The following is a 17,319-nucleotide window of genomic DNA, read 5'->3' on the forward strand; positions in this document are numbered from 1 at the left end:
TTTGGAGTTTTCATAAAAAAGAAGAAAAAAAAAAATTCTTACACAATTTTTACATTTGAAGAAAGGGAGCGTTCATACCAGTCTTGGAACGTAGTAAATACTGAAAAGCAACCAACACACTGATAAATGCTCCTCGATAAATTATGAAGTAACAACTTCACATTTGGTCCTGTGTCACATTTTGGTGATCTTGTAATTTGATCCTTAAATTTTTTACTTTCCTGTTTTTAGGTGCTACTTGATTTATTTACCTTAAATATATAAACGATAATTTCCTTTTTCGCGCTTACGGTTTAACTTAAAATATTCAAAGCACAATTAAAAAAAATCAAAGCACAATTCAAAAAATGAAATATTTTATTTTGCTTAAAGTTATGTACAAAATTCGTCCATCTCCACAAGATGGCGTGCCAATCACTACAATACAGTATATAGTACAGAACTATTAAATGTTTAATACGTAATTTATAATATTCAAGAAATATAAATAAAACAAGAAGTTAAAAATAACCACAGTCTTTAATTCTATCGTACATTCTCTATTCACTCTTTTCTTGCAGCTTTTCTCTTGCAAGTAACATATCAGGCAGGTTTGTAACATTTAATTATTAATTTTAACTTCCCATAAAAAAATGTATGTGCAATATTCGAGAAACATAAAATAAGCAGGAAAAACTAATCTTTTAGTTTATCTTACATTATTTCTATTCGCTCTTCTTTTCCTCTTCCTGCTGCTTTTCTCCTGAAGTAACTGAAGGAGTTTCCGTTATCGTTACAGGAACAACCCTCTCGTTAGTCTTAGGAGGTTCGAGTGCTTTCTTAGGGGCCTGAATAGTTAGAATACCGTCGCTGCTAAGTGAGGAGGTCACAGTCTCTGGTTCGGCCTCGGGGGGCAGCATATAACGGCGAGTGAACTCTCGAGAAATGTAGCCGTGTTGATCCTCTTTCTCCTCGTGCTTGGCGTGAATCACCACACAGTTGTCTACAGTCTTCACGGACACTTCGTCGGGGGAAAAGTGGCTCACGTCCACCATCACCTGGAACTTGTCCGGGTCATTTATCACTCGAGAAACACCCCTGCCTTCCGGAACGCTCAACTGTCGTCTCGGCCTTAATCGAAGCCCGCAGTAAGGAAACGGTGACACAAAATCTTCCGGTAGCATTCCAAGGCCGAAATGCTGATCGAAGAGACTAGGGGGGAAGTCCCACGCGTTCCACCAGTTACGGCCCAACAACGAAGCGACCAAACTCGGCGACAAAGCCATTAGTAGTGACCCGGTGGAATTTTAAACTTGACAAAAGCACAAAAACCTACAACTCACTTTCGATTAGTTTGCTAGTTCCACTTGAATCGCGACTATTTATATAAACTGTTATCGTGTCTAGAACGTTCCAAGTGACGCAACAGGAGAACGTTCGCGATTTGCTGTCGCTAGGCAACTGCACGTACAGACTAGAATTTTCTAGTATGCTCTGCAGGCGTGACGTCAGAGACGCTATTTGTTTATTTTGTAAAATAATATAATTTTGACAAGAACAGGGGCAAAATTAATAATTTAAAAAGAGTAAAAAAATGAGTTGTGTAATTACTCGCAGTTTATTTTTGCTCTTTGGGTATTCAATATTGTATTCTGCGTACATCTTGAATTGCTTCAGTGATGACGTCATTATATTATTCGGAACTGGTTCTTGTTTTAATTCAGTGAATGCTTCTTTTCTCATCTAATTGTGCTGATTAATTTGTCATTCGTTTTGTGCATAATCTGTGTTGTGGGTGCATGTTTTTCTAACATTTCCAGTAAAATCTATAATATCTTTATTTGATTTCTTTTCTCATTACTCAATGCGAACCTCGTGTTTTTATATAATCGTTTGCTTATTGGATTGTCTGCAATTCATTTTTGCTTTAAATTCTTCTCTAAACAAAATGGGAAGCTCCATTAAAATTGTGTGAATCAATTAAAACAGATTCATAATCTCCATACTTGATACACGACCCAACTGATTATTGAAAAACACTCGATAGAAATATTTATATATCTGAGCAGAAGTGTAAAAACTTGGTGTAAAAATAAAGAAACAATTCAAGAAAGGGGGTATGCAGGAAGATGCTTTTATTTCTTTATTCTTAATAATCTACGCTTTTAAATTCGTAATCAGTTGAGTTGATAAATAGAGGAGAGATATCGGTGTGTCACGCCAAGAGGTGTTGCGAAACAAGGCCATGTAGAGGTCGCTGCAATCGATTGCTTGCCACGAGCTTCCAGTACATTCGCCCTGGATGATGTTCCAGAAGTTTCCACTTCTTGCTACGGTCGAAGTTTCTAGAAACGGGCGTCGGATATATAACGGGTGCCGATTGGGAGATGAACATTCAAGTGGTTTTTGTGTCCAGCAACTCCTGATTATTTGAAGAACCTCCAGTAGCTCAGTCCACGATGGTGTTGTCGTACTGTGGGTGGTAGAATTCATTGACGATGATTTATATATTTATTTTATTTTCGTTTCATTGTTTTTTCTTATTTACTCTTAATTTTATTTCGTTTGTTCCCTTTTAGTGTTTGTCCACCTTATTCTTATTTCCCCCACTTACGCATCTGACTTTTACTTTCTAGGAGAATTCCAAATTCAAGGGAACTTCTCGATTAATTATAATTCCCTTCGGAAGAGCTGGGTGTTCCAGGATGACAAACTACACACACAAATATATAATATAACATAGTTTATTTATATATATGTACAACATAAAAAAATGAACAAATCGAGGCATGTAATATTAATATTAAACTTTGTCTACTTAGTATTAGTTATATATATATAACTAAGTACATTGGTTATACTCTATTAACGTTATCCCTTCCTTTATAACACAAACAATCTTAGTACAGCAACTGTTATAGTTTCTTCCTTGCACATGATTCATAATTTCCTTACATGCTCCATAATTCTTACCTTATACACTGGTCTAGGACTTTACCCTCCCCTTCCAAAATGCTAATTATACCTACATTTTTCAGGAAACAACTTATGACAAATATTCCCTCTCTCTCCTTTGCTTATAACATAACATATGTTTGATTATTAATCAAAGCCACTACTATCATTAACACCCTTTTCTTCTGCTTTAGTTCCTTTCACTAATTACAAAGTTATACCTGTCAAATTTCTATTATTATTACCTAACTTATCTCTCTCTACATTACGTATATATTTTTATACATGTATATATCTCTCGGTATCTTAAATCTCCACTAATCTGTTATTAGGGTCCTAAAGTCCTTTAAGGTAACGAGAATACTATGTTAGTCACTTACTTCATTTCTTCTTAGTCGGGCTTCGCTGTTTTGGATCCTCCCACTCTTAGTTGGAAATGTCATCATCGTATATCAGGGCATTCATTCTAGAACTCCTAACGAATTTTCTAGTGAGGATCACAATTCTGGTATTCTGATGGACTCACTGTACACCTGAACTGGGCTGGCACGTTGCATACTATCATACTCCGTCGATATGAGGACTGCTACCTCCATCCTGAGGCCTTTTCTCACCTTATACGGCTTTCTTGTCCACAAGAGAGAGCTCACAGGGGCTACCCTCGCTCCACCTGATAAAAAACACTTTCAAGAAGAAGACTTCACAGGGTGCTACCCTTCTTTACTCCTCCTTTCACAACTTCTTATCAAAATAAGAATTATTGGATAGTGCTCGTTAGCATACGGCTACTATCCATGACGGATTGACTCGCAAAAACGGCCACTGCTCTTGCCTTCCAATGACGGACCGGCTTAATCTTCTTACTCTTCCTAACACCCCAAAAACTCAACTGCTGCTAACACATAACTTCTACAACGACGAAACCCTCAACTATTAACTGTTACTAACTTACTTTTCCTTACACTGACGAAACTCTTAACTGCTGTGCCCGCTGACTATTTAAATTTCCTTAAAACCACCACCAAACTCAACTCAGTGTGTTGTGTCCAAACTATCTCACCCAACTATCAAACACGACAGAAAACTCAACTTAGTATAACATTAACCCATTTCCAAAAATACTCACATCACTCCGTTCTGCTTCTAACTCCCATTTTTACCAACCACTCCAAGAAGGCTCTCCCTTCCACATAGCTCAACTCAGGTATCTCCTTCCTACTCACATTTTATACACGACAAAAAACTCAACTCTCAGTCTTAACTCAATTTCCCAAACGCCGACAAGAATCTAAACTTTTTCTTCTCCTAACTCATTTCCACACACCCCCACATACTCAACTCGAGGTTCTCTGCCTGTGTCTTCCCCTATGTACTCCTTTTTGTCATCTCAATCACGTACCGCCCTAGTATGTCAGGTCTGCCCCTTTTTTTTTTCTATAACCAATCTTCTCCTTTTTTTTTACTTTCTTTCTGCCCTATTCGTCCTTCGACCTTTCTCAAGCTAATTTTACAATGTACTGGTTCAACCTCTTATTTTAATAAATTATAATTTTCCCAGATTGTCTGTTCTTTTGAAGCGCGCCGCTACTTTGTTTGTGCTTTTAACAAATTTGTTTTACACTATCTTCTAAACCTGCGATCGCCGACAGCCGGACGCCAATTTTAAAATCTCACCAGAGCATTTGACCGCTATTTACCACCTGGCTGGCCTCCGGAGGTCCCCGATCGAAAGGAATGTCCGACGGATTGTGTCCTTCTCGTATTGTTCTGTCCTAGCCTAAACTGTTCGCACCTCCTCGCCAGTAGCCACGTTCGGCCCGTAGTCTCCCACGCTAACCTTTACACGTTACCTTGTCTACATTTAATCCCCTTGCCTTTGACCCATTATCTAATTAGTATTTGTAGCCAGTACTGTTCAGCTGCCCCATATTGCCATTTCCTAATCTTTATTTTAAATAAATCTCACTCTTTTCTAAAATATTAAACGTGTAAGATTTTTCATCTTCCAGTACAGCGTGAAGCCAGTGTTAGTCCGTCGGGGTTGTTGGGATTTCGGAGATCTCGCTTCTCATCTACTTAGCCAAAGTGTTTTCGATGACGAATCTCTTCCTTCTCAATGTCTGCGTCTCCGCACACGGCCCAAAAGACTGTCGAATAATCTTGAAAACCGGGATTCGTGGTGTGTGAAGGGTGATGCCGACAATTTCCGGATGTCGTTGGATGTTGCGGACTTTTCACCGGACGAAATCTCAGTGAAGGTCGTCGACGATTGTGGTGGTTCACGCGAAGCACGAGGGGGAAGACGGAGAACATGGTTTCGTACGTAGACAGTTCACCCGCCGTTGTGCTTTACGGCCGGAAGTTAACCCCGAGACCGTTTCCTCTTCCCTAAATCAGGATGGGGTTTTGACTGTGGAGGCTTATAAGAAACAAGCTGAATCCCCAAAGGAGAACGAAAGGGTGGTCCCCATAGTGATGCGGGAAACTCTTCTTTTAGTGACATCTGAAGAAGTGCAGGAAGAAAGTAAGGCAGAATAGACAGAATGTGTGATTGAACTTCGTGTTTGTGTTACTTTTTTTTGTTTCTTTATCTTTTGATGCAAAATGACGTTTTGATATTTTATAATAAAGTCATTTTCTTTTCGTTTCGTGTTTGTGTGCTTTCTTGTGCCAGGGTTAAATTTCAGTATTAGTTTTAATAATTAAAAATGCAAATCCTAAATTCAAGAACTGGTTTAATAATGTTGATCTAATATCTAAGTTATAATGTGCACTGTGTGCATAGACTCTGTTAGAGGGGGGGCCTAAGGTGCAGACCGAATCTTGAGACCAAGCGGTCCTCTCCAATTTCTACTGTGGTTACATTAGAGACAAGTTTATCCTTCTTCAGTTCAGACGTATTTTTCTTCCGTTTTTTCAATACTAAATAAGAGTTTCTGTCTTTTTTTAGAGTATAAGGAAGTAGTTTCCAGAAAGGAACGTAACTTTTCTTCTTTTTTTTCTATTTACTACGTTCTTACTCCCATTATGGCACTACTCCTGTCTCCCCGTGGTGGGGTTGAACCTGGCTGAAGAGGCATCACCCAGGACTAAAAGGATTTAAAAATGGACCAAACTAACAATATAATATTGAAAAAGGCTTAACTCCAGTATGGCTAATGATACACAGCTGATTATGCCTGTGGCTAAAAGGTGGCTAAAAGAATGAGAATCAACACCTCTCAGCGTACTCTTCCATCCTTTTTGGCGAAACATTCGTTAACAACACACCCTGGCTGGAAATTATCCCCATCCTTAGCCGAGAAGGCTATAGAGTCTATGATTGACTCACAGAAAATGATAAAACGACTGCAATCAGGTGATCTCTTAATAGAAACCTCACTAAATCATCAATCTCAAAAATTTCTAAGAACAATGACCTCTGAGGGACTTCCAGTTGAAATTACCCCACATAATTCCCTGAAAACATCGAAGGTTGTTATCACAGAATGGGACCTTTTACTGTAGAGGAAGAGTTGCTACGTGAGCTAAGAGGTCAACCACTGATACATATTTGGAGGATAATGATGAAGATGGCATTCTGACTCCAACCCGATCAGCTATTTTCACTTTTAACAATCCTTCTCTCCCCCATTCATTAACTGAAACCCTCTCGGATTTCATTTAAAGAAGGATATTTAAATTGCGAAATTCGCCCATATATACAGAATCCAACTGTCACTATATACAAAATGGAAGTTAAAGTCTCATCCCGAAGCAAGATAGCAGATGCTTCAACCAAACCTTTACGTTCCTATGCTTCAGCAGTGACAAGACAGCAAATTATAGCCACTCAAAGGCAGGTGGAAATACCTCCACCAAATCTTCCTCTCTCCAGACCTGACTTAAACAATCGTACTGCGATCCAGTCAATCTAGTACAATATAATCAATTTAGTCTTACTTTAAAGATTGTCAGATTGTTGAGAGGTAACTTGATCGAAACTTTCCTAAATTATCCACATCTGAATTTACTGAACACTGGATCTCACACTTATATGAATCTTGCTACATGCATGGCTTCTACAATAGACTTCACATTATGTTCTTCATCAATTTATCCCAATATAGAATTGTTTGTATTAAATGATCCTTACAACAGCGACATTTTCCGATAGCTTGTTCCATACAGACAGAGTTCATTCTTACAGAAGAAACCAGAACAATATGGAATTCTAAAAAAGGTAATGGGAGTAAATATACGCATTTAATGAAGCTGAATAAACAACAAATAGAAGCCTGCCAATAGATGATGCTGTCATATATATCAACAACCAACTTTTAGAAGCTTCAAAAGCTACAGACCTAAAATTAGTAAGACAAGGCAGGCACGATACAATTCTCGGTGGAATTCAGAATGTGCGAGGGCAAAAACAAAACAAAATCGTGCATGGAATGAATTCCGAAAATATCCAACTACAGTGAATTTAATTACATTTAAAAAACGCAGAGCTGAAGCGAGACGAATTCAGAGAGAGGCAAACAAAAATTCCTGGATCATGTTTGCTTCCACTCTTATTAGGAATTCGAATTCTGGTTTGGCGTTTTAATAAATTCGGACTTGGGTGGAAGATATCCTTCCGTGCAATCTCCAATTTTCCTTTGGAAAGGGCAGGACGGTTCCTCAACAGAGTAGATATCAGAAATTCTGGCTGAATCTTTCGCTTCTAATCAACAGTTACAAGCTACAGCAGTGATTTTCAAAAATATAAAGAACTGGCTGAACGGAGTAAGTTGAATTTCTCTACCACTGCATCTCTTTCATATAATCTACCATTCCTAAAAGAGGAATTACTTACAACCATTACAGATTTCCCTAATAGCGCACCAGGTCCCGATGGCATTTATTATACTATAACACAGCACTTAAATTGTGATTCTATGGATATCCTTCTAGCTTTATACATAATGGCATTTTTCTAAACAAATTGTATCCATCCATATGGCAGCATGCAATTGTCCTTGCATTTCCCAAACCCAGAAAAGAATCTTCCTATACATATAACTATCGCTCTATCTCATTGATCAACTGCTTAGGAAAAATCTTCGAACGAATAGTGCATAAGAGACTTAGGTGGTTGCTGGAAAAAGAGAATGTTTTTATCACGCCAGCATTTTGGATTCAGGAAAATAGATCGACGCTTAATCTACATGTGAAAGTTGAAACAAATATTAAAAGAGCATATGGAAATGGTGAATTTAGTTCTAGAAATAGCTTTCCACACAACATGGCGATTTGGAATCCGACGGATTTACTTCAGGTAGGATACAAAGGACAACTTCCCCAGTTCAGAGAAATTCTTTACTGCCAGAACATTTCAATTACGATATAAAGATTGTTTATCTCAATACATGTACAACAGGAAGGAGTCCCCCAGGGCTCAGTATTAAGTGCAACTCTTTCCCCTAGGGTGAACAATATTAAGAAGGTTATACAAAATCCGTGGTTTTCATCCTGAACCAGTGTTATATTTAAATAATTTTTCTCTACCTGCTGTTCAAATTTTCTCCTTTCTAAGCTTAACACTAGATATTTCATGAACATATAATAAAACTTCGAAATAGCCGCCCCTCAAAACTCAATGTCATGTGCACAATATCTTCAGTGACCTGGAGAGTTGTCAGGTACACATTACTACAGTTATATAAAACTTTTGATTAGATTTCGATTAGATTATAGATCTCCTGTTTATGTTTCAGGAAGAAAGAGCATGTACAGGGCCTAGATACCATTCACCATAGTGCTAATCGGGTTGCTCTAGGAGCCTTTAGAACTTCACCAATTTAGAGCTTGCATAAAGATGCATGTGAACCTCCGCTGCATCTTCAACGATATTACCTACTTTACATGTTTGCGGCAAAAATATACAGTCAACCATCACACCCAAACTGGTCCATTATTCATGATCCACTATGGATGAACAATTATGATTGCAGACCAAATGAAAATAAACCAGTAGAACTGCATCTCAGACACATAGTTCGAGTTTGGGAAATACATTTCCATCACATTTCTGCAATAGATATAAATTCGGAACCTCCTTGGTTGCCTACTATACCTTTGTCCATACGATATCTTACAAACTGGAAGAAAAAGGACTTATCTCCAATCATTCTACAGAAGCTCCACGCGCTGCTCAGTATTGAAAATTGAAAAAATCATCAGGTTACACGGATTGATCAAAATCGAACTACTCAGTAGGCGCAGCAGTAGTTTTTCAGGAGTGCAGTACGTCTGTCTCCTTGCCTCACGTTTGCAGTATTTGCACAACAGAACTGTAAACTAGGATTGGAAGGTATTATTGAGCACCAACTTCTTCCTGCCATAATCTACATTGATTTCCGTAGTGCAATAGTACCTTTGCAGAATAATAACTATTACTCAAGCTCTGGGTATAACCCCCATGTGCAAGTCCTGGAATACGATACCTAGCACACTGGGTAACCACCCAGGTGTGAACTAACGTAAGCAGGTGTCGAGGTGTGGCACCCACACCACATGGAGGAATGCCGCCTCTCTGTTACCAGGCAATACTAGGTGGTAAATGACTCAACTAGGCAATACCACGACTTTTCTTATTGGAGGCTTGATGGGGTGAAACCCATGCTTAGGCTCCAGAGCAAAGCTCCGCAAACCCTCCCCATCTCTTTCATCATGCGGTATGATTGATGTCTTTTGAGGTAAAATGGACATCATGGCATGGCGAGCTCCAATATTCCTTATATTTCGAGGATACAGCTGTAAAATGGCGCTCCCAGATTGCCTGCTAGTTAATACACTGGACTGAACCTATTGGTAAGCCACGGAGTATTCAACGCGAAATTAGCATCTTTCAGAATCCTAGAGGACCCACGTTGCTCCTGTGGGGAGCCAGAAACCTGGACACACATAATGTATGAATGTACCAACTACGAAGACCTACGCTGCAGACTTCTGACTGCAACCACATACTTCCCAAGACATCTCGAGTCGCACCTACTAGATTCATGCGAAGAGTACAAAGCACTAGCCAAATTCGCGCAGGAGTTGTTCGCCCGGCGCAAAACACGAATTGCTGTTCACAGGGAACCACAATAATAAGGAGAAACTTGTGCAAGAGCTGCTCACCCCTCCAGCGCAAAACACAACTTCAATATAAGAAACTTCAATAAGGAGGGACCTCGCAGACTCTTAGGACAACGACCTATCTGATAGAGACGCGGAAATATGAATGACGAGTGTGAGGATACCCGCTCATGCATCGCCTGCACAAAAAATGGATATACAGTACTACTACTAGACAGGTCGGGACTGTCCCAGGAATGACGAACTTTCACGGCTTGGACACTTCAACTACTGGGACTACATGCAGCTTTGCTGCCGACGCCATAAGGCGATCCTACACCTGTGCTCACTTGCACAGGGCTTTTACTCCAATTTCTGGGCGGGGGAGAGAGGGCACGGCTCTGCTGGTTTTCTCTCCCCCCTCGCCCACCCCTCTTTTCCTCATGGTGGGGCATGGGCAAGCCCCATTGACCTTCTCTGGGGCCGTCTTCCCTATTGACCCCATATTTCTGACTTTTCCCCCCAGCCTTCAGTCTCCTCCCCACTCTGACTAAATATCATAGCGTATGCCCCACACTACCAAAATTTTAATTGTTCAAATCAAGACACATTACAAGTTGCATTACAATTTTTTTTTTTTTTTTTTTTTTACATAGGCCCTAGCCACTGAAATATTAGGAAACTAGGTGGCAGGGCCTGCCAGAGTAAAGCTCCACACTACTGTGTACCTGGTCTGCCTCCACGGGGCCAAGTGTGGGCAACGTTGGGCTTCAGTAGGGGTCCAGCGGCTAAATGGCCAGATGAACAACGATACATAACATTACACTTACACAAAATCCATACACTTTTAAATCTCTGGCCTTCTCAGTGAACTGGTACACCTACAATGAAAGCAACACGGAGATGGGGGAAACCCCTGGTGCCGTTAGACATCAATACACTTTACACTTACCTATTGGTAACTCTCTTAGAGACTTCCAGATCAGCTAGTGTATAATCTCGCTGCCTCTGCCAGATAGCGACTGGAGAGCATCCAAGTAGTGTGTATGAGGGGGCGGGGCATGGTCGAGGCCACATTACGCCATGGATCTGGGTATATTCTTACCATGTGCACACCATATCCAAAAATTTCATTACTTCATACAGCATGACTCCCCCCCCACTTTTTCTTACTGTTGAATAAACCATGAATTGTCAAAATAATAGAACAAACTTATCTGCAAAAAAAATCTAAACTCCGAAACGCTTGTTCATTTCACAAATATACGTGATCTCGGCTCTAATCTCAATGATGTTCGTTTCCACTTACAGTCTACCAAACCCCCATATACTCTTTTGAGAGAATCTCAGTTATCAGTTGATTCAACCACTGCTCATCTCAGTTGTCCAAATTATTCACTGTATGACTCCTTTTGCTTCAAAGGTGGTATTTGAGCATATATCCGTTCTGATATTCCCTGTCAGAGACTTGGCAATTTTAGAATTTCCTCTTTTCAATATTCTCTGGCTTAAAATATCTCTATGTCATTCTGTAGAATTTAGCTGTTGGCACTAACATTCTCCCAACTCCACAAATCACTTGAATCTTGACTTTGAACTTGAACTCTTTAAAACTTGACTTTCTACAGTCCAACTTTCCTAAAGTGAGGTAATTTCCTTGGTGAGTTCAATATCCACAACTCTAGCTGGCTTCCGTTTTCTGGTCGAGTTGCTGAGGCTTTTGCAATTACTAATGACCGCACAGATTGTTAATTTTCCTACCAGAATACCTGACAATCCTAACCATACAGCCAACACGCTTGATCTTTTCTCACAAACAACCCTTCTAAGTACGCGGTGGAAGTAAGTGGTCCTCAAGGCACCTCAGATCACAGGTTGGTGATGGTCTGTTCTCACAATGGAGCCTTTATCTCATGACCATTCCCAACCATGTATTACAAGAATAAAAAATGGGATGATGTGAGATTTTTTTCCTTTCCTTGGACGAATTACCGTTTCAAAACTTCTGATGTAACTTTTACTCGGGTCGTATCAGTGAAATTATTCTTCTAGTGATGAAATCCTTTATTCTATACTCTGCCTTAAAATCTCGTCCTTGATCTAAACCTTCATTTTCCAATAAATACGCTAAGGCTGTCCAAGAGAAGAATGTTGCAAATCGTAATTGGCTTGTTTCCAAACGTTCAGTTTCATTTTCTGTCTACATCAAAGCTCCCAACAATTGTAAAGCAGTTATTAACCAGTCCAAACTAGATTTTTTTCGAGCAGGCTATGAGTAGAAACCATGCTTCTTGCCCTAATGGTAGCCAAGCATTCTGGTCTCTTCCGAAAGCTATAGGTCCCAATTTCTGCCCCACCTCTGTCAAAACTAAATGATTCTGTGCCGCTTCAGCTAAGGATCAAATTACTATTTTAGGGTTGCCCGTAAATTGAATACATTAACCCGTGTTTGTGAATTGCGTATGTTCTATAGTCGATTTGCCTGTTTTCTGGACGAAAAAACTCCACTTTCTGTGGAGAAAAACCTTGCTATCTACACCTGGAACCGACTAACTGAGCCACGGAGTGATAAAAAAAGCCCATTAAAGTTCCTCACCCCATCGACGGGATTCGAACCAGGGCCTTTTCCACCCGGTGTTGTGAAGATGGTGACGATGCCACTGTGCTACCGGCGCAGACCCTTCAGCTAAGGATATAGCTGACCACTTAGATTCCTATTTTTCTTCCAGTTTACCAAGATTATTTTTTTATTAATGATCTTGGTAAACCGCCTCCCACCATTCCCAACATGTGCCATTCAATGCCTCCTGTGGTCTTCTGTCAAAAGGATTTAGACGAATCTGGATGCTAAGAAAGCTCCAGGTCCTGATGCTATTTCTCCACTTGTTCTCAAAACCTGTGCTATTGAACTTACTTCTGTTCTATGCGAACTTTTCTAACTTATTCCAAAGGTGTTTCTCCTTCTGCTTCGAAATTTGCTCATATCCAGCCAGTTCCTAAAAAGGGTGACAAATCCCTCCCATCCAATTATTGTCCCATCGCAATTACTTCTACTCTTTCTAATGTAAAGGAGAAATCAATTAACTGCCAACTCTTAAACTATCTAGAAACCTTCCATCTGATCAACGACCACTAGTATGGATTCCGTCAGTGTCATTATTCTGTGTTATGTTACCCACGTATTGACAAATTCAATGGAAACGTTCGGTGAAACACAAGTAGTTGCTGTTGCCATCTCAAAAGCTTTCATCTGATGGTTTACCAACTGTTTTTTTTTTTGTAATTGGTTATCCAGTTTTCTCTGACCACTTACTGAGAATGATGGTAGATGGTTCTCTGTCTTCTAACTACTCTGCCAATGCTGATGTACCCCTGGTTCAGTGTTTTCCCGACTCTTTTCATCTTATATATTAATGACCTGCTTCTATTGACTGGAAATTCTATCCATAGTTTTGCTCATGATAGAATATTGCATTCCACTTTCCAGTTTGAGAAACCTTGCCCTGCTTCAACTTCTCGATTATTTGCTACCAATTCCTTAAATGCTGATCTCCAGGTAATTCTCCAGAGAGGCAAAGAGAACTTAATTGATTTCAATCCTTCTAAAACCCAGTCTTGTCTTATATCTCGAAAAAGGATTCGAGATATAAGACAATGACACCCTGATATCCATGCAAGATGTATCTCTCTCTCTTGGGGATTACCCTGACTTCTAATCTCTCTTGGCATAAGCACATTACAAATATTGCTTCCTCTGCATCTAAAAAAGTTGGTTTTCTCTTTCGTTCTTGGCATTACTTTATTGTAAGGTTAATGGGTACACGCAGGTACGCTAACTTTCCAAACCCTTCACGGCACTAAGTCAGGGGTTCTTCGAAACAGTTGTTCACTTTGTACAAATCGCAAATCCTCCCTACCATGGAATATTGTTCACACATTTGGGGCTGAGCCCCCAAAACCTGTCTCAGGTTTCTGTTCAGAAGAGGGCAGTTGGGTTAATGATTTCTCTAACAGAGTCTTCTCACTCTCTGTCTCATGGACGTTCTGTTTCTGCTGCATGCCTTTTCTACAGATACTTCCATAGGAACTGTTCTTGTGAATTGGCTTCTATAATTCCCGCTCTCTCTTTTAAAGCAGTCCGAACACGTGCCTCAAATCAGTCAACATTCTTTTGCTGTCCAACTTCAAACTAAAAAAAAAAAAAAACACTTTTCTTCTTGTTCCATTTTCTGGAACAACCTTCCTTCCTACGTATTTCCTGAAAATTACAAGCTACAGAAGTTCAAGGCTAATGTCAACAAATTCCTTCTTTCGTGTTCTCAACCTCCATCCTATACATGGTACTAAGTACTACAGGTTCTAATGCCTTTCGTGTTTGGAGTTTTCATAAAAAAACTAAGATAGAAAAATTCTTACACAATTTTTTACATTTGAAGAAAGGGAGCGTTCATACGAGTCTTGAACGTAGTAAATACTGAAAAGCAACCAACACACTGATAAACTTCACATTTGGTCCTGTGTCACATTTTGGTGATCTTGTAATTTGATTCTTAACAAAATTTTTGCTTTCCTGTTTTTAGGTGCTATTTGATTTATTTATCTTAAATATATAAACGATACTTTCCTTTTTCGCGCTTACGGTTTAATTTAAAATATTCAAAGCACAATCATTCAAAAAATGAAATATTTTATTTTTCATAAACTAGTTATGTACAGAATTCGTCCATCTCCACAAGATGGCGTGCCAATCACTACAATACAGTACTGTATATAGTACAGAAAGCATTAATGTTTAATACGTAATTTATAATATTCAAGAAATATAAACAAAACAAGAAGTTAAAAATAACCACAGTCTTTAATTCTATCGTACATTCTCTATTCACTCTTTTCTTGCAGCTTTTCTCTTGCATGTAACATATCAGGCAGGTTTGTAACATTTAATTATTAATTTTAACTTCCCATAAAAAAATGTATGTGCAATATTCGAGAAACATAAAATAAGCAGGAAAAACTAATCTTTTAGTTTATCTTACATTATTTCTATTCGCTCTTCTTTTCCTCTTCCTGCTGCTTTTCTCCTGAAGTAACTGAAGGAGTTTCCGTTATCGTTACAGGAACAACCCTCTCGTTAGTCTTAGGAGGTTCGAGTGCTTTCTTAGGGGCCTGAATAGTTAGAATACCGTCGCTGCTAAGTGAGGAGGTCACAGTCTCTGGTTCGGCCTCGGGGGGCAGCATATAACGGCGAGTGAACTCTCGAGAAATGTAGCCGTGTTGATCCTCTTTCTCCTCGTGCTTGGCGTGAATCACCACACAGTTGTCTACAGTCTTCACGGACACTTCGTCGGGGGAAAAGTGGCTCACGTCCACCATCACCTGGAACTTGTCCGGGTCATTTATCACTCGAGAAACACCCCTGCCTTCCGGAACGCTCAACTGTCGTCTCGGCCTTAATCGAAGCCCGCAGTAAGGAAACGGTGACACAAAATCTTCCGGTAGCATTCCAAGGCCGAAATGCTGATCGAAGAGACTAGGGGGGAAGTCCCACGCGTTCCACCAGTTACGGCCCAACAACGAAGCGACCAAACTCGGCGACAAAGCCATTAGTAGTGACCCGGTGGAATTTTAAACTTGACAAAAGCACAAAAACCTACAACTCACTTTCGATTAGTTTGCTAGTTCCACTTGAATCGCGACTATTTATATAAACTGTTATCGTGTCTAGAACGTTCCAAGTGACGCAACAGGAGAACGTTCGCGATTTGCTGTCGCTAGGCAACTGCACGTACAGACTAGAATTTTCTAGTATGCTCTGCAGGCGTGACGTCAGAGACGCTATTTGTTTATTTTGTAAAATAATATAATTTTGACAAGAACAGGGGCAAAATTAATAATTTAAAAAGAGTAAAAAAATGAGTTGTGTAATTACTCGCAGTTTATTTTTGCTCTTTGGGTATTCAATATTGTATTCTGCGTACATCTTGAATTGCTTCAGTGATGACGTCATTATATTATTCGGAACTGGTTCTTGTTTTAATTCAGTGAATGCTTCTTTTCTCATCTAATTGTGCTGATTAATTTGTCATTCGTTTTGTGCATAATCTGTGTTGTGGGTGCATGTTTTTCTAACATTTCCAGTAAAATCTATAATATCTTTATTTGATTTCTTTTCTCATTACTCAATGCGAACCTCGTGTTTTTATATAATCGTTTGCTTATTGGATTGTCTGCAATTCATTTTTGCTTTAAATTCTTCTCTAAACAAAATGGGAAGCTCCATTAAAATTGTGTGAATCAATTAAAACAGATTCATAATCTCCATACTTGATACACGACCCAACTGATTATTGAAAAACACTCGATAGAAATATTTATATATCTGAGCAGAAGTGTAAAAACTTGGTGTAAAAATAAAGAAACAATTCAAGAAAGGGGGTATGCAGGAAGATGCTTTTATTTCTTTATTCTTAATAATCTACGCTTTTAAATTCGTAATCAGTTGAGTTGATAAATAGAGGAGAGATATCGGTGTGTCACGCCAAGAGGTGTTGCGAAACAAGGCCATGTAGAGGTCGCTGCAATCGATTGCTTGCCACGAGCTTCCAGTACATTCGCCCTGGATGATGTTCCAGAAGTTTCCACTTCTTGCTACGGTCGAAGTTTCTAGAAACGGGCGTCGGATATATAACGGGTGCCGATTGGGAGATGAACATTCAAGTGGTTTTTGTGTCCAGCAACTCCTGATTATTTGAAGAACCTCCAGTAGCTCAGTCCACGATGGTGTTGTCGTACTGTGGGTGGTAGAATTCATTGACGATGATTTATATATTTATTTTATTTTCGTTTCATTGTTTTTTCTTATTTACTCTTAATTTTATTTCGTTTGTTCCCTTTTAGTGTTTGTCCACCTTATTCTTATTTCCCCCACTTACGCATCTGACTTTTACTTTCTAGGAGAATTCCAAATTCAAGGGAACTTCTCGATTAATTATAATTCCCTTCGGAAGAGCTGGGTGTTCCAGGATGACAAACTACACACACAAATATATAATATAACATAGTTTATTTATATATATGTACAACATAAAAAAATGAACAAATCGAGGCATGTAATATTAATATTAAACTTTGTCTACTTAGTATTAGTTATATATATATAACTAAGTACATTGGTTATACTCTATTAACGTTATCCCTTCCTTTATAACACAAACAATCTTAGTACAGCAACTGTTATAGTTTCTTCCTTGCACATGATTCATAATTTCCTTACATGCTCCATAATTCTTACCTTATACACTG

At 39.2% G+C, this 17,319-nt stretch overlaps 2 pseudogenes; both read right to left on the reverse strand.

The window, feature by feature from the left end:
• Nucleotides 1–596: 596 nt before the first annotated feature.
• On the reverse strand, nucleotides 597–1,368 carry LOC150086586 (protein lethal(2)essential for life pseudogene; annotated as a pseudogene).
• A 13,560-nt stretch (nucleotides 1,369–14,928) lies between these two features.
• LOC150086587 (protein lethal(2)essential for life pseudogene) lies at nucleotides 14,929–15,724 on the reverse strand (annotated as a pseudogene).
• Nucleotides 15,725–17,319: the final 1,595 nt, after the last annotated feature.

The sequence above is a fragment of the Mastigoproctus giganteus genome, chromosome 4, assembly GCF_048544385.1.
Source record: "Mastigoproctus giganteus isolate SK-2022 chromosome 4, ASM4854438v1, whole genome shotgun sequence".
NCBI lineage: Eukaryota > Metazoa > Arthropoda > Arachnida > Uropygi > Thelyphonidae > Mastigoproctus > Mastigoproctus giganteus.